The sequence below is a fragment of the Pteropus alecto genome, unplaced genomic scaffold, assembly GCF_000325575.1.
Source record: "Pteropus alecto unplaced genomic scaffold, ASM32557v1 scaffold110, whole genome shotgun sequence".
Classification (NCBI taxonomy): domain Eukaryota; kingdom Metazoa; phylum Chordata; class Mammalia; order Chiroptera; family Pteropodidae; genus Pteropus; species Pteropus alecto.
In genome coordinates this window covers 2607784-2626108 of record NW_006431920.1, presented here as the reverse complement: position 1 = coordinate 2626108, position 18325 = coordinate 2607784, and the positions used below count along the sequence as shown (strand labels likewise).

At 43.3% G+C, this 18325-nt stretch overlaps 1 pseudogene; it reads right to left on the bottom strand.

Moving 5' to 3' along the window:
- Positions 1-14687: 14687 nt before the first annotated feature.
- On the bottom strand, positions 14688-14805 carry LOC112475430 (annotated as a pseudogene).
- Positions 14806-18325: the final 3520 nt, after the last annotated feature.

Here is an 18325-nt window from a genome sequence, read left to right as displayed (position 1 = left end):
GCAGCGTGTCATTGTTCTTTCTGCAGCAAAGCTCTTAATAATGTTGAGGAAATTAAATGAAAAAAAGTGCATGTAAATTACAAAAGACAGTGCCTATCCCGCCATGCCTGTCCAGTAAACGTTACCTGCCACCATCATCATCATCATTACCATCACCAAAGAGGAATGGATAAGCCGGTCGTGCAGAGAATTTAGCAAATTATATACATTCCACAATGAGCATTTTTCCATTCTTCTCAGTGATTGTAAATGGAAAAGTCAGGCTACGTGTTCTTCATTCACTCATCTATGATTTGCTCCAGACGCCAGGCACAGAGCAAACACCTGGGAAGGAACCTCGGAGCCATGGCGACCGTCCTCGTGGGTGTTCCAGAGTGTGCAGGGACAGGAAACGGTACACCCGTCATTCACATCACGGCGGGAGTTGGGAAGGAAGCAGGCAGGAGGCTAAGATCAGCATGAGGTGGTCAGAGGAGGCCTCTTTCAGGAGGTGAAAGTTAACGGATATCTGAAGGCTGCGGGGTGCCAGCCATGGGCAGAGATGAGGCGGGAGGAGCTGGCTGGTGCGACTTCATGCGCAAAGGGCCGGAGGCAGAAGGAGCCTGGATGTTTGTGTCGTGAGTCTCTCCCCGATGGGACACACGTGGTGGGCTGGGGCGGGAGGGTGACTGAAGAGGAGGATGGACCTGTGTCCTTACAAAATTACTAACTATTCCAAAGGGGCTGAGGCCCCCCCAAAGTCATATTTTATCAGGAAAATACACCCACATTCTCCCTCCCCACGACGTGGAGGACCTATTGGTGGGATGCTGCTGCTGATGGCTCATCTGGCACAGCTACTGCTTTGCCCAACATTCCCACTCCACCCACCCTGCTGCTGCCCAGGCTCCCTGGAGCCCTGCCGGGTCCAGCCAGCTTTCCCCAGCATCACCACGCCCCCACCTGGAGATGGAGAGGCGGAGGCCTGGGATGCTGCAGTGACGGGACCTCTGGAGTGGTCCATGGAAGACAGAAATCTGGGCCAGCTTGACTTGTCCTCAGGGCCAGGAGTAGGTGGAAATTCTAGGAATTCACAGAAACCAACAGAGGCAAACCCCAGAGGCATTCTGCACTGGCGCCTCGCCCTGACCCTCACTCCGCCCACCTCGGTGCTGGTTCAGGCGCCACCAGACCGCACCGTAACCACCTACCAAAACCCTTGCTCCCGCCACCTCCCCACCAGCCGCAGACCCCAAGGCCAGCCTCTCAGTGCGCTAACGGTGGCTGAGGGCTTGATGCCACACCCCCACCCGACAGTCTAGACACGGACCTTCTGGGTGTCCCTGCTGCCTTAACCCAAACTAACGGCTTTAATCGTGAGATCCCAGTTACACCGACATGTTTGAGAGGAACATCTTTTGTGGACTTTACAGATCCCTCTGAGTCACAGTGAAATGTATAGAGACACACTGCTGATAAGGCCGAAATTTTTAAATACTTTAAAGGCATAGCGTCCGATCGTTTTTAATGCCGCTCTGTGAGGCCAGAGTGTATTTCTTTCCAATTTCCTTCTGTGCACCTAACCTAATTGTGATTATTATAACCTGTGGTCAATATATCTTTTTTTTTTTTCATTTAACACCATAAGCACAAAGTCGTCTTTTAAAATGTCTTTTACAATGGCTATGCAAAATTCTATCAGAACTAGGCTTATCTTGGTGATCATTTCGCAGTGTATACATATATGAAATCACCGTGGTGCACACCTGAAACTAATATATCCCATGTCAATTATGCTGCAATTTTTTTTTAAATCTATCATAGAGCTGTGCCATTAATTAGACATTCTCCTACAAACTTCACGTTTAGGGGTTTTCCAACTTTGGACTATTATGCATAACATTATGATGACTATATCTGTTTATAAAATTTTGTACAAATTTCCAGCCACTTTCTACGGACAAATTCCTAAACAGGGTATTTAAAGGGTCAAAAATTTTATGGTTCCTGCTCCATATCGTCCAACTGCTTTCCAGAAAAATAAACCAGTTTTCACATCCAGTATTAAGTATCCATTTCAGTTTAAGGGGTATATTTTTCATGTAATTTGAAATTATTTTAATCCGTCACAATACTTTCATATCGGTAGCTGCCAAATTTAGTCATAAGGTTAATAGAGTCGTTTCACGTAATATTTGTGAATCTGGCACAGATTTGGGCTATAATGATTTCCAGATGGATTCTCAGTCAACTTCATCCTAACCGTCATCATTTTTCTTTCTTTTCTGTCTCCTTAATTAGGTTAGTGAGTGAAACTGGCCAGCACGAGTTTGGCAAGCTTTAGTTGTGTTGGAAACTCTACACCAACCTTCTACCACGGTAAACTCACGTCAGCAAACACGCTGGCTGAAAACCTCTCGCTCCTCCTCAGACTTGTTCAAACAATAGTTTTCCTCAACAATTTGACCAGAATAGTACAATCTGGGTGTTGAGAGCGCCTCTCATGTCAGGACACACCAAATGGACCTTCCTGGAAAAGTCTGGTCCTGTCCACTCAGGCTGATGTCACCACGCTCAGGTCGAGTCCCTTTGAAACCCAACCCTCTCTCAAATAATTAAGGATGTCCACACTGTCATGTAATGACAGAGCCGCCCGCCCAGCTCTTCTCTAAAGCCATCATCGGATGGGCCCAGGGCATTCGTGAACTTGGAATGTTCGTAGCCTCAGCGACATTGACCAGGCCACTGTTCTCCTACTTAATTATGGAAATGTATGGAAAAGGAGACTTCCTCCAGCATCCCAGACCTGGAAACTGAGAAGAAACACGATGTGGCCAGTTGCAGCCACCAGACATATCCCACAGGAACCACCTTCGGATTCCTGGGACCCTCCGTCTGTAGTTTGGGGCGGATGCCACTAGATGGTAGACTTGACCTTCGGGGCAGCAGGGTGAATCTCTAACGAAATAACATGTTTCTAGGACTGTGACCTTCGATAACACGTGAGAGAATTTAATCTACAAGACCAGTTCCTAGGAGATGCTAGAGAGTGTGTATCACCTGAGCGCATACTTAAAAGACCAGTTCCTAGGAGATGCTAGAGAGTGTGTATTGCCTGAGCACATACTTAAATACAGTCAAGAATCTAAGTTTAGCACATCGCTCAGGTGATACACACTCTCTAGCATCTCCTAGGTACCACGGGCGAGACTCTTCGCCCGTGGTACCCAGTCCTGCTCTTCCTCCCTGCTCCCCGCCTTCCCTCCTTGGCGCTGGGTTACAGGTGTCTTTTTCCACCACAGAGAGAGTTAACTGATTCCTACCTCGCTTCTACCGAAGACACTGAGCAGGCGGCTTTGGCAGAACCACGACTTGCTGACAGTGCAAAAGTTCAGACATATTTCTCCTGATAAAACCCATTAAGATATGCAGAGTTTAAAATCATTTTAAATATGTGTTTCTTCACACGATTTATCCTGGTCTTAAAGTGTCCTGACGAAAAAGAAGCAAGATGATAGTATTCAGAGGAGCATGCTAGAAAGCGCTGGAGACGGAACTTGGCAGAACAGAAAGCCAGAAAAAATACGCTGGACCCACTCAGCTCAAATCGGATGACGAGGCAACGCCACCACCTACTAATGTGAAAATCCCTCAGCACATCCCACATTCTAAATGCATATACACATATACGCATGCTCCCTCTAAGGGGGTGCTGAGGGGGTGTGGGGGGACAGACACCACTGCCAAAGGCCTTCCCGCTGCACAGAACAAATTTAAGAGCTCCTATCATTGAAATGATGGCAGCCTTCGAAGAGACCTCAGAGAACCAGAAAGCCGACCATCTAACAAAGTCAACCATCCATCAAAGACGACCATCTGTCAAAGCCGACTGTCCATCATTGAGATGATGTAACAAAGCCCCAGAAAGGCCAGGCAGTCTGCCCACGGTGCTGCTGCAAGCTGAAGACATAGTCTGGCCTTCCGATTCCCCATCCAGAACTCTTTCTAGCAAACCACCCTGGTACCAAGTCGGAAAAGTTTGCTCTTCCATTCAGATGCAGGGTTCTTTAAGGCAGCATGCTTTGGTGAGTGTAATTTGAGTAATTATATCTGAAGGCTGTAATTACTTCCCTTCGGTGGGTCGTTGTTGTCTCAGATTGTTTATAAGTAAATCTTCCAAACGATCAGCCTCCATGTTAAAGTTTCTTTTCCACGCTCAGATATCAGCTCAGTAGTCGACCATGTAATCAACTAAATCCAGTTATTTCCCCAAAGAAACATAACGCAAGACAGGAATATGTCATTTTTATTAATCATTTGTCAAGTTCTATAGAAAATAATGCAAAGAGAGAATTACCAGTCAAAACTCAACTGATCTGACTGAGGCAACATAAGAAATAACTTGCTTTCTTTCGAGCCACAAAAACGAACATTTGGAACACAAGAAAGCAACGGATCCGATCTTGAGTCTTGAGGGAGATCATTACGAGTCACGCAGGCCCTGGCAAAATGCTTCATTCGTACCATGTTACAGGCCTTACAACACACCTTAATTCACCAATTAGAGGACAGAACGGAGCTCATCAGTGGGAATAGTGAACCACAAATCACACATTCGGGATTTGGTCTGGAGACAACGGACCTGCCACCCTAATGACTCCCATCTAAATTCGACACACGGGTGACAGAGACGAAAACAAAAGCCACCTTCACTAACCTATTCCAGCAACCCCTGCAGAGCAAATGAGTAAAAACGAACTTCTTTTTAGTTGCTCTTAGAGGGGCCAGAACGACAGAACCAGGAAGAGTACGTCTTTAAACGCCTTGTAGAAAATGTATCAGTTGATTCTACAAATATTTGAGGCCATGTTCTACAGGCATTCGAGCAAAACGCACAGGGAAATTTATTTTTTGTAACGGGGGATGTTCTTACCTAGGAGATGAAAAGCACTGAACAGAAAGGAGATGGTGAAAAACTGATCCAAGGCTTCCACGTGTTCGGACGGGACCTGCATTGCCGTGGCCCTCACAGCGACCCGGAGAGACGTACTTCAGGTCTGACTCGGAGATGCGGGAAATGAGGCTCAGAGATGCTAAGTCACTCGCTCAAGACCACCAAGATTTAAGTCTCTGGGTCCCAGGAGTGAGGGGCTGCATGAGCAACATGGAAGCTCATAGGCTGGATATGTGTAAGGACAGGACAATGACAGAATGATCGATCTGAATTTGACCATCACTGACCACAGCCATGCCACGCTGTTCAGGTAAGGCTTCTTGGGGCAGACCGATGTTAGTGGAAGAAACCAGGCCAGGCTTGCCACCAAGAAAGCAGAGGAAAGGTAACGTTCCCAAAGCGGGAAGGGCGTCTTCTTTCTCATGGGAGAGAAAGGAGTAACATGTGACCTACGCGAATACCCTGGGCCAGCGGTCCTGGGCCACAGCTGCCCTTGGACTCATCAGGGGTTGGGGGGACTCTGTAACTATGCCACTCAGACACCACCCCCCAGGGATTCTGCTGTAATAGGTCTGGAGCAGGGCCAAGCACCTGCATTTTTAGAGCTCACCTAACATGTTGCCGGGGCTGAGTACCATCATGGAGGGAGCAGGATGCTTTTTTTTCCCTTTTGCCTATAAAGCCAAATATGTCTTGCAGATGTCTACTTCAGAGTCTCAAGGAATGATAGGACTTCTGCTCTTCTGCAACCTGAGTAGCTTTGGACAAGCCATTTAACTCCCTGAACCTGTCTTCCCATCTACCTGATAACAGCGAACGGAGAACACATCTAATTCATCTCGGTTTGCTTAGTGCCAGGGCCTGGATGGAACCAGCGTTTGATAAAACGCTTATGGTTGAAGTGAGTGAAGTTGCTAAGCCCAACTTCAGAACTTCCAGAACTTCCAGAACTTCCAACTTCCAGAACTACGCGTTCATTCCCTCAGCAAACATTGTTATCGACTGTTTTAAAGGCTTGAATTATACCTGTGAAAAATCAAAGATTCCTGCCCTCATGGAGCTTATGTTGCCGTAGGAGGGAGACAGACTATCAACAATGGACCCATGAGATTGTAAACCACAAAGTAGGTAGGAGGCGACAGGGAAAATAAGTAATAGGATTATACTATTCCCATGTGTATGTGCGTGCGGTTTGTAAAGCTTGGAATTACTGTTTTATTTCTGACTTCAATTTTGAGCACATTTGTTAAACCTTATAGCCAAGCGTCTCCTTATCGATGACCCTTTATGAAGAATTAACGCATTACACTACTTTTGTGTCGGCAAAGTTTCATGACTTGTTTTTTAACATCGATTTTAGATTTTCATTTCCTCTTAGTGGACCTGGATATTCAGACCAAGGAGCCTGCTGAGAACAACTGAAAACTGGGCAAACGCTATGTAAAGTACTCTTGAGTCATTGAGGGAGGGAGGGGAAGGGATGACCAGCAAGACTGTGAAAAATTACAGGGACAGATCTAAAATGAGAAGGAAGCCCGGCCCTTGAGGAAGGTTTTCCCTCCATGGGGTATCTGAATTTTCCAGAGGAGATTGCTAAAATGCTAAGAAATTGAGAAGGGATGATGGCAGCTTCACTGAGTTAGGGAGACAAAACTGTAATTCAGAGCCTGCCAAAGATGGGGAGCCTGATAAATGTCCCTCATTTGGGGTTAGGACAGTCTTAATGGTAAGGCATTACACTTCGGGGTCCTATGGTGTAACACGCATCAGAATTTTCTTCCTTTTTAAGATGAAATAATATGCCATCATATGTATACAACATGTTTTGCTTATTCATTTATCCACCAATGGGCACCTCAGCTGTTTCTACCTGTTGGCTACTGTGGACCATGCTGCTATGGACCTGGGTGTGCCAGTATCTGCTCGAGTTCTTGCTTTCACTTCTTTCGGGCATATACTCAGAAGTGGAATGGCTGGATCATATGATAACTCTAAGTTTAATATTTGGAGAATCACCATATCATTTTCCACAGCAAATATACCACTTTACGGCCCCACCAGCGATGCACAAAGATTCTAATTTCTCCACATCCTCACAAACACTATTTTGTTGCACTTTTTTATTTTTTTAACAATATTCATCTTAATGGATGTAAGGTGGCATCTCACTGCAGTTTGCATTTCCCTAATGACTAGTGATGGGGGCATCTTTTCATGTGCTTTTGTCCATTTATGTATCTTCTTTAGAGAAATGTCTGTTTAAGTTCTGTGCCCATTTTTGAGTGGAGTTGTTCATTTTTGTGTCAACGAGTTTTAGGAATTCTTTATACATTCTAGATATCGATCTCTTGTCAGGTATATAATTTGCAACTATTTCTCCCATTCCACGGGCTGTCTTTTTACTTTGTTGATAGCATCCTTTGAAACATAAAAGTTTTTCATTTTGATGAAGTCCAACTTTTCTTTTTTTTCTGTTTTTGCTTATGCTTTCGGTGTCACATCCAAAACTATAGCCAAAACCAAAATCGTGAAGTTTCCCCGCTATGGTTTCATCTAAGAATTTTAGTATTAGCTCTTACACTTATGTCTTGGATTCATTTTGAGTTAATTTTTCTGTATGTTGTAAGGTAAAGGTCCAGCTTGATTTTTTTATTTTTATTTTTATTTTTTTTTTTTGCATGTGGATATTCTATTTTCCCAACACCATTTGTTGAACCAATTTACTTTTGGACTAATTCCTAGTATCAATTTGTCCTGGGCTCAGAACATGGAGCGTCTTGAAGACTTGTGTTATAGCGGGACTCTCGGGGGAAGATCTACGAAGAACTCAAGCCTGCCTGTTCGGTCTGAAAGGCTTTCCCCTCTGCTAACTCCCACAAGGTGACCGGGAGCTGGGTAGTGGTGATCCTGCAAGTCCCCTGGTACACACACACACACACACACACACACATATCTATGTATACATAATACATGAAACCAAATGGGTCACCACAGCTAGTTTAGACAGACTAACCAGCACCAAAGCAAAACAGAAAAACTACAGCATGGTGGAGAAGAGAGAGATTGTTTGGGTTTATAGTTCAGCATCCCCCACTTACTGTGTGACTTTGGTTAACTTACTTAATCCTTCTGTTCTTCATTTTCATCTTCTGTAAATTATGCAAAGCCACTCAGACAATAAGTGGCAGCACAGAGGTCGAGAAAGGTCGTCCGCATCTGGCTGGTTGACCTTCAGATACCCTGTGCGATCCCCTTCTCCCAGGCCCTGGCATCCAACACATCGCGTGGAGAAATGGAGACACTTCAGTCAGCACTACGGGCTGCAATACCATCTGAGCCAACCTGTTTGTTAAGGAACTAGCTCGTGTGGGTTTATGTAGAGCACTTATATTGCCAGTTTTTAATGAGCCCAGTATAAATGAGAATTCGAGTGGGCTTGGGGGTGGGACCCCCTGCACCGGGTGATGAGCCAAAGCAGGCTGCAGGCCTGGAGATCTCTTGTTGCTTAGCAACCACCACCAGGCTGCTTGGTTCCTACAACCTGAACCTGGTTAACGTCTCGGGGACATGGATTTGGGCAGTGTAGTCGACAAAGAAGTGAGAGCGGATGTTTTGTAGGCTCAGTTCAGCCCCTAATGCACAGACCACACACACGTGCGCACATACATTCAGGAAGCTGGCAGTTCTGGCAACTCTGTATAGGTTGTGGCCCAGAGAAGCCCATAAAAAAGTTGAATGCTCAGGTCAAGGGCTCAGTGTGAGCCTCTGCTTACCATCCCCTAAGTGGAGTCTCCCAGGTCTGCTTGAAAAAAGCCTCTTCTAAGCATATAAAACATCTACACTGTCCATTGGATGCGAGGGAAGCAAGGAAGTAAAATCCACCTGGAATTTTTAACAAGGCGTCAGCATTATTTCGAACATCATTTTTAACACTATGAAGGCTGAACATGACAATCACAATTTCCTTAGGAAAGAAAAAGGAGAGCGACTACCCTTTCAGGCAGTGTAGCCCCCAAAACCCCATCACCCACCCGGTCCCACACCTGCCAACCCCTCCTCGTCCTATCCGCCCTTTGTAAAAGAAAAAACTAATAATATTATATTACTTCTCTCCAGCTGAGTTTATTTTAGGCCTCACAGAAATGTTAATATTAGTTCTATTTCTCTGTCTTATTATTTCTCTCATTATGAGGCTTTTCTACAGATATAAAAGAATTCCCCTCTGCATAACCAAAAAAAAGTCAAATTTAAAGAGTGAAAATGAAGAAGAGGACCACAAAAAATCTCTGGTCAGGAGAAACGAGGTTGTTCTCAAGGGGAAAAGAGCTAAAAATACAATACGGAGATTAAAGCATAAGGGAAACTTGCATTTTGCTGAATATTAAGATGAGCTTTTTTCTGCCCAACCTTGGATGGAAAACACTTTTTGAAATCAGGCCATTAACCAACAGAACTTTTAAGAAAGACTCTATTATCCAATAATGCCATTGGAATTAACTGGGTGATTTTTAACAAAATTCTAAGGAACCCATGCCAATGATTACAGAAAAAATGTGCTGAGTATTTCTTTTACAAAAATAAATGAATAATCTTAATAAAATGGTCGCAGCGTTCCAGCGTCAGAAAAAGTCAAAATAAATTACAAGCATTTAAATATGATTTAGAAAATCTATGCCAACCCTTCTTAAAATAGGCATAAACTGGGGCTCTACTGTACATTTTCTAAAGAGAAAACGGAATCAGCTATCAATATAAATCTTGGCCGAAAGAGAATTCTTCAAAAGCAAACTCCTGGCTCAAATCGGGTAATTCTCAAAATATTGTACAGTATGATATTGGTATCAAGCATTAGAGATTTAATTAAAATTTATCAATTACTCCATGATGAGTTTATCTAAATAAGTATTAAAAATTATGAGCTTTTAAAGAGCAAACCAATGAGTAAAAACAGAGTCAAAAGGAAAAAGTAGATGGAGAAAAACACAAGGACAAAGGGCTAATTTCCTTCATGAACAAAGGGCTACTGCAAATCAATCTTTAAAAATGAGCAACGCAAAAGAAAATTAGTCAGAAGAACAGACAATTCAAAAGAAACATTGTCCCTCCTTCATGATTTCAAAAATGCACAGAGAACCAGTGAGATATGTTTTAGCTATCACTTAACACATAAAAATAAATTAAAATCTGAAATACCAGTATCGACAAAAATGTAGGTGAATAGCATTCTCTGATGCTGTCAGTAAATATGCAAAAATGTTCGGCCTTTTTGAATGGCAATTTGGCAAAATTTATTGCAATGTTTAATTTATGGAACTAGCAACAAACATATACACATACACACACACATATATGTCATCGTAGATATATATATTAGTGGTCATCGCAACGTTATTGATAATGGAAAAATAGAAACAATGTGCTTCGGTAAGACTAAATACAGAAATAGTCACACAATGGAATACTATTCAGCCATCAAAAAGACCGGGTTTGCTTTCTGCTTTAAGACATGGTAAGATACTCAAAATAGATTAAGGGAAAAGTTGCAGAACAGTATTCGCAGAATTATTTAATTTTTATACTGACATATGAGCATGTACATGTGCTTCGTATGTGTTTACATGTACAGAGAGGAAAACGTAAAGCACTCACCAAAATGTAAACAATAATTACTGTGGAGGCCCGAGATTAGCAGACGTGGTGAAGAGAGGGTAAGACAAGTTTGCCAGTGGGTCTTTTTCACCATCTTTCAGTTTTCCGATGCCCTAGCGCAGTCTGACAGGTGCCCTTAGAAGGGCCATGAAGATGTAAAACTATGAGCTAAATTAATATTTTTTTAAGTTAATAAAAATTGCCTTATGTAATTATTTGGCAAGAATTTAAAGTGCCACCGATGAACCTTCAGAACAAAAGAGGGATTCGTTAGTCCTTTGAGGTAAGGTTGCCAGACTTAGCAGATTAGGAATACTGAACTCGCGGTTAAATTTGAATTTCGGAAAAACAAGGAGTAATATCTGGGACATACAGAAAACAAAATGCATCATTTGTCTGGAATTCAAATTTAACTGAGTATCCTGTGTTTTATCTGGCACCCTTACCATGGTCCCAGGCTGGCTCTGAGTACATGCCATGGTCCATACCCCGAAGTCCCCCATGTAGTCAACCAGCTTCATCTTCCTACATCCCAGTGGTTTTTTTTTATTGCTGAAAGACTTCTTCTAGGATCTTATGAAACTCGTGAGCCATTCCCCAGAGGACGTATACATACAAACGGTGGTATCTCGGGACATCCACATAGATTCCGGGTTAAGAATCCCAGTTTCTATCTAGGTGTGAAATGCTCTCCTGATTCCTAGAATTCCTGTAATGACAACGAATGCTCGTGAGAACCACGTTTCTCCACCTTCCCTTTTATACTTTACTAAAAAGCAATTTCCAAAGGGTCTAGAACGGCCAAAAAATCTGGGGAGATGGAGGCAGAGAGAACAAATCTAAAGGACTCTCACAACCTGATTTCGAGACTTACTATGAAATTATAGTAATCAGGATAGTGTGGAATCGGCAAAAGAATAGTTATATGAAGTCAATGGAATAGGTCAGAAAGTCTAGAAATAGGTCCCCCTGTGTGTGGTCACATGGTTTTCAAAACCATGTGACGAGTGGAGAGTCTTGCCAACAAATGTTTCTGAAACAACTAGACATCCACCTGCCAAAAATGAATAAAAACCACCCATACATTGTACCACCTACGATTATCTCAAAATGGGTCAGAGACCTAAATGTAACACCTAAAACAATACAATTCTAGAAGAAAACATAAGAAGAAAATTTTGTGACCTTGGCTTAGGCAGAGATTTCTTAGGACACAAAAAAAGCACAAACCTGAAAATTAAAAAAGTGATAAATTAGACCCCATCGGAATTAAAAATCTGTCCTTCAAAAGACACTGTGAAAATGAAAAGAAAAACCACATATTGGGAGAAAAATATCTGCAAGTCACATACCGAATAAGAAATTTATATCCAAAATATAGAAAGAATTCTCGCAATTCATTGGGACAAATACCTCATCAGAGAAGAGGTATGGATGGTAAAAAGCACATAAAAAAAATGTTCAACGTTGTTAATTGTTATAAAAATGCAAATTAACACCACAATGTGATACCACCACACACCTATTGGAATAACTAAAATCTTAATCAACGATACCAAGAAGTGACAAAGATGCAAGCAACTGGAACTCTCATTTACTGCCATTGGGAATGCAAATGGTACAGTCATTCCAGAAAACAGTTAGGCAGCTTCCTGTAAAGTTTAACATGTACTTACCACCGGACCCAGCAATGTCACTTCTAGATATTTACTCCAGAGAAATGAAAACGTATGTCTACTTAAAGATCAGTATGTGAACAGTTATGGCGGCTTTATTCCTAATCACCAAAAACTGGAAACAACCCAAATGGCATTAATTGGTGAAAGGATCGACAAAATCGTGATATATCCATACAATGGAATACTACTCAGCAATGAAAAGAACTATTGATACAAGCGACCACATGGACGATTCTCAAAAGCATTATGCTAAGTGGAAGAAGTACAGATATTGCATGATTTTATCTATATGATGTTCTGTAAAAGGCAAAACTATAAGGAGAGAAATGATACCAGTGATGGCCAGGAGCTGGGGCTGGGGAGAAGGTTAATTATAAAGGGGGCAATAGGAAATTTATGGAGGCGATGAGCTGTTCTATATCTTGATTGTGGTGACAGTTACACAGCTGTATGACAAACTCACAGACCTGAATGCGTAAAAGGGTGAATTTTACTTAGGCGAGAGGTTTGGTTTTCTTTTCATGGTTCCTACATAAGGTCATTGAGGATATATTTAATACTTTTTCTATTCTAACCATTCTGTTGTGCTTGAAAATTAGGATGGGATTTTGCTCCAAATAACATATTTCAGAACTCTGACCTGAATGCTGCGACTCTGGCACTCATCCTCACGGGGTGGTCCTTCCACCGGGAGGGCCCCCCATCCATTCAAGACGGACGTGGGGCTCTGCGTTTCCGTGCTGCAGAGGGGTGACGCTTCTCCTGCCTTGTGATTATTTCCCCACAAATGCTTTTCAAGCTGCCTGTGAAACCCAAAAGTAATGACGAATGTACCTTTCAATTAACTCAAAGCGGCAGGTAAGGGTCGGCATTGAAATTCTAAAGGCTGTGCTGGCATTGAGGACCTGTGAGCAGAAAATAAACGCGGTTCTCGTTTCAAGATCCTTTCTTTCAAGGAGGCTTATTTCACTGCTCAAATCCTCACTCTTTTTGCAAAGCCCTATGCCTTTTCTCTCTCTTTCAAAAAGAAAACCTTAACATCACATGCGCCCGAAGCGTCCCTACAGACTTCATACTGCCAGAACCAGAACCGCTGGTTCTGGTTCCTCTTCTGGTCCCCTCTGGCACTCACTCTGAAAGTCACAAACAGGGAGCAGTCTGAGGCAAGTGCAGTATAGTGACAGTAAAACACTACACTCAAAGCCACAACCCTGAGGCCCAAATCTCCACCTTTGTCACCAAGCTGTATGAGCCCAGGTAAGTCTCCTTAGCCATAAAATAGAGAATTGTACCCACTTTTCTAAAAATGGCAGTGTGTAAGTGCAGAGGGCCACCCTGTGCCAGGGGCTGTAGTAGCGGCCCTCTCTTTAACCCTTCCAATGATCCCACTTACCGATGAGGAGTCAAACAAGGTTGTAGTAACCGCGCGAGGATTTTGCACCTCTGAATTCACACGCAGGTACCCCTGTTTGCTAAAGCGCCCAGATAATTCTGATCATCAGCCAGGGTTGAGCACCAGCGTGGGGGGAGGGGGTGTAGGAGAAGGGGTACACATAAAGAAATTCCATCCACGAAAGTTTTCCATGCTGTTGCATTTCCTTTGGGGGCGGGGGAGGGGCGGCAAGAGTCTGTGCTCCCTGACGCTGAGTGAAGCAGCTCTGCCACAGCTGCCACTGAATCGGTGAGGAGATCTAAAAATGCCACCCCGGAGCTCTTTCTGACTCTAATACCCTGCAGCTTCAGATGGGTCTGCTTTTCTGAGAAATGCTTGTGAAATGAGACGTACACAAAACCATTCTGCATGGCACTGTGTCACATGAGACGCTTAAGCAAAGAAGCTAAAGACAGGTGGCCAGCCAGAGAAAACTGATGTTTCTTAAGAATGCGCCAGATAAACAAAATAAGAAAGTCCCCTCATTTTAATAACACCAAGAAGAAACAACGGTTTCTTTCTTTTATGAAAATTGTTACGATTTCGACCAGCTTTTTCATTCGTTTCAAAGGAAAACTTGAAGTCACTGAGAATTTTCTGGTAAGTTATTAGTTCGTTTGAAAATAAAAAGAACGACGCGTTTATCAAAATCTTAATTCAACCGTTTATCAAAATCTTTTCAACTTATGTTGGAGCGTAATTCATCCTCGTAGGGAGGAAAAGCCGAGTCTGTCCGTTGAAGGAAAACAGTCACAGACCTAGAGTAAGACGGCGTCATCATGTTTTACACAAGGAACGCATCATCTTTCACTTGGTACACCCTGCCTTTGTGCGGCATTTTACTTTTTTCCCAAAATGCTTTAAAATTCTCCCATACTTCATTAAACTTAGTGGAAAAAAAATGCCTAGGTTCCCATTTATAAACTGCATCTTTTCTGTAAAGAAAATGGACTAGCAGTGATATCTCATTTTATTTATTTATTTACTTTTTCCCCACCTACAGCACCTGGTCTTCCTACATGGTCTCCCATCCAAGTACTAACCAGGCCAGACCCTACTTAGCTTCCGAGATCAGATGGGACGGGCTTGTTCAGGGTGGCGTGGCTGTCAACGGTATCCCATTTTAGAGATACAAATGTCGAGGTTCAAGGATGTTCGGTTACTCTCCCAAGGTCATGAAAAGTTAATAAGAAAGCCAGAAAATGAAGTGACGTCTCTATCTCAGCTGATATTAGACATTTTGCACATTTTACGATGCAAGTGTGTGAGTGTGTGTGTGTGCACGTGCACAAGCATGCACACATGTCCAGTAGAGAAGATGGACTCTGCAAAAAACTGGAATTCTTTGGTTATTATTTGTTAGCATCCTCAATCAAAAATGGATTCATCTGAAACAGAACCATTGTTTCAAGTTAGCTCGTTTAATCTGAAGAGAGGATTATAGAATCAGCTTAGTGAGTAAAATTAACTCGCATAAAAAGCAGCTACTCAAGCCCCTTTATTCTCCGAGTGCAGAAATTGACACATTTTCATGATAATCCCAAAGGATAAGAGTCCAAAGGAACATGAAATGAAAAAACAAACAGGTGTCTGACTGCTTGAGTCCTAGGCAAAGAACTATTTCATTAAAAAAGCTTCACGAACAAAATAATACAAATTGAAGCAATCCTTCCCTTTGGTGGACGGCACAATAGCGGGGAGGCCATCACTGGAAAAGAAAACTGGCCAGCTCTGATACCCGCTGGCTTCCCGGAACCCCCAGAACGAACCAGAAAGGCCAGAAGAGCAGCCTCAAGGTTTAAAAAGTCAGGGTTTTTTCAAACCCGTTATACATATTTATGACTCTTTTATTTAGGGTCCATTTGCTTGTCATCACAGTAAAAAGTAACTTCAACGAGGACCCAGAATTCTCACTCTGAGGGGAAGGTCCTGTTTGGTAGGTGGCATGAGGAGAATTCGCTGTATCTTTGTCGTTCCTGTGGCTTTTTACTCCAGCTGAGCACAGCCATACGAACTCAGTGTTTTAGAGCAAACTCAGACTCAGGAATGACTTTGTGTCCCTTTTATGGGTAAGACGCAGAGAGGTTACAGCTCTTGCTTAAGGTCACACAGCTAAAAATCACAGGGCCAGAGCTGGGCTTTCATCCCAGCCCCTTCAGGCTCTACAGCTCTCCACTGACCCAGCTACCTGGTTCCAATCCCAGCTCTACCACTTACGAGCAGTGTGACCTTGGGCCAGTCATTCAATCTTTCTGCACTTCGTCTGCACCCAGCTCGTAGGACACCACGCGAATGGGTGAGTCGTATCTGGAAAGGCTCTGAAACGGTGATGGCATGTGGCAAGTGCTTGAGAAAAGTTCACAGTCACCATCATCATCATCATGATTATTATGTCGACCCCTGTGTTTAAGTGTGGTAGAGGACTTAAAAGAAAAGATGTATTTTAAGTGTTGTATGATGTTTAGGGCAGTCTCAAAAAGTGAGATCTTGGATTCGCCACTCAGTCAAAAGGAGCTTCGATTTCTACATTTGACAAAAGGACAGAATGACACTTGTTCTATCTAAGTCATACAGTTAGGTGATCAGCATCTGGAAGGTATGCAAACTGTTTTCAAAAAGAAAAGAAAGAGGTAACATTTACGGAGGCACCACAGGTGCTCAGTGATTTACAATACTCGATTAAGGTACTCCTCCTCAAAACCCTGTTGTGGACATCCCACAAAGACAGGAGGGTCACCCACTCAAAATCTGGCTTGGAGTCAAGACTGAAAATGCCACACACGCAGGCACGCGCGCACACACACACACACACACACACACACGCACACACACACCAACAGGGTATGAAGCTTTCAAGGCTGCTTTCTGGGGAGAGCAGACAACCTCCTCCAGAGAGGTCCATGATGGTTTGAGAGAGCAGGGAAGGACACTGGCTTGGGGTTTCACTGCAGACGGGGGGAAGGGACAGTATAGCATGACTTGGGCTTCCACAGCCTGAACCTCTTGCCAGCACCGCATGAAACAACTACACTGTCTTATCCGTTTGCCTAGACGTGGGGCAGAAGCGGAAGACGGAAGGCTGAGACTTAAAAAGCTGTCGGCGGTCAAACATCAAAAAGCAGAATCAGACTCTTAACGAACCCTGTGAGGTAGACAGATCCCGCCTTTGAAGACGAGGAGACTGGGACTCAGTCAGTTTAGATCACCTGTCACAGCAGGTTGAACTTCGGCGTCTCAGCCTCAAACCCACACATCCTCCCTTCGCACCAGTTCCCAGATGCTCCGAGTTCCTGTCACCAGGTGATACAAGCCTCGCCTGACCCCACGGGCTTTTTGACGTCAGTCAGCTGACCACGGAAAAGCTGAAGGCAGCTTTAATCCGGTTTAACCCCAATTAATGGTGTATGGTTTTCTCAATTTTCTCCATGGAAGGAAGGAAGAAATGAAGGGAGGACGAAAAGGGGAATTTGAGAGTTAAGTTCTAATGTTTCCATTACATTATTGTCTTTGCAGCCACAGGAAGGATAACAGTGTTTAAAGTGTCTTCACATATGGGTGAAATTCCATTTCCAATTTACCCAGTGAGCCCTAGGTTGTAGTGCGGCAAAGGCTGACATCCATCCGCTTATCTGTAATTGAGTGTGTGAACGGCCTTTTTTTTTTTTTTCCTGTTTATCGTCTTTCTTAAGATTGCCCCTTTTTCCCCCATAGAAAATAAAGTCTCGAGCATGGCCGCAAAATCATGAACGATTTTATTCAAATGCTTAGGAATCAATTTTTCATGGATTATAAGGCTCTGAACCATCTCCATTAAGTCCTGCGTAACCAAGCCGGATCGGGTTCCAAATCTGCCAGGCTTTCCTGTTAGAATTACAGTTACCCTCGCCCCAACCAGGAACTCGGAGCAGCCCGTATTGCTTTTCCTCCGGTGGGAGCACTCGGCGCAGCCCGGAATGGGAGCCATGCAGCAAACCTGATCTGTTTTGAACCAGTTGGTTCTGCAATATTTATACAGTAGTTCATGACTCTTTCCTGAATGAATTACATTAAATATCACACCACTACTTAAGACGAAAATTATTTATGCTTCTCTGTTACTCATATTTAGGAACCACTAAAAAGCCCTTTGCCTTTCTTGAAGAGTTCTTATATCTATTTTGAGGGTCGCAAAAAAACAAACAAACAAACAAAACAAAACAACAACAACAACAAAAAACGGAGTTGAGTGAAATTCCCAATGTCCAGTCATTCTTCCCACGAAGTAAAACCTATGTGTGCTTTACTCTTCCTTCTCCAGTCTATCCCTCTACACTCCAAGTCCCAATCCTCTATTTCTTTCGGGGATGGAATTCAGACGGGTAAATATAACAGCGTTTAAGAGAAGCATTCGGCCAACTTATTTCTTCAGGAAAAGTAATATAAATTATCAGTCAACTCGGGAAATTACTAAATGAGATTTTGCCCTATCAGTTAGAATGGCTCCAACAGGCATTTCCCCAAAGAGTCATCATGTCCCAGATGTCATGCCCCAGATCTGCTGTGGATGGTCATGTCACACACGCCCATCATCATCATCATCATCCCCTTTGAGGGAATTAAAGCCTTTTGGAACCAGTTAAGAAAAAGAGTATA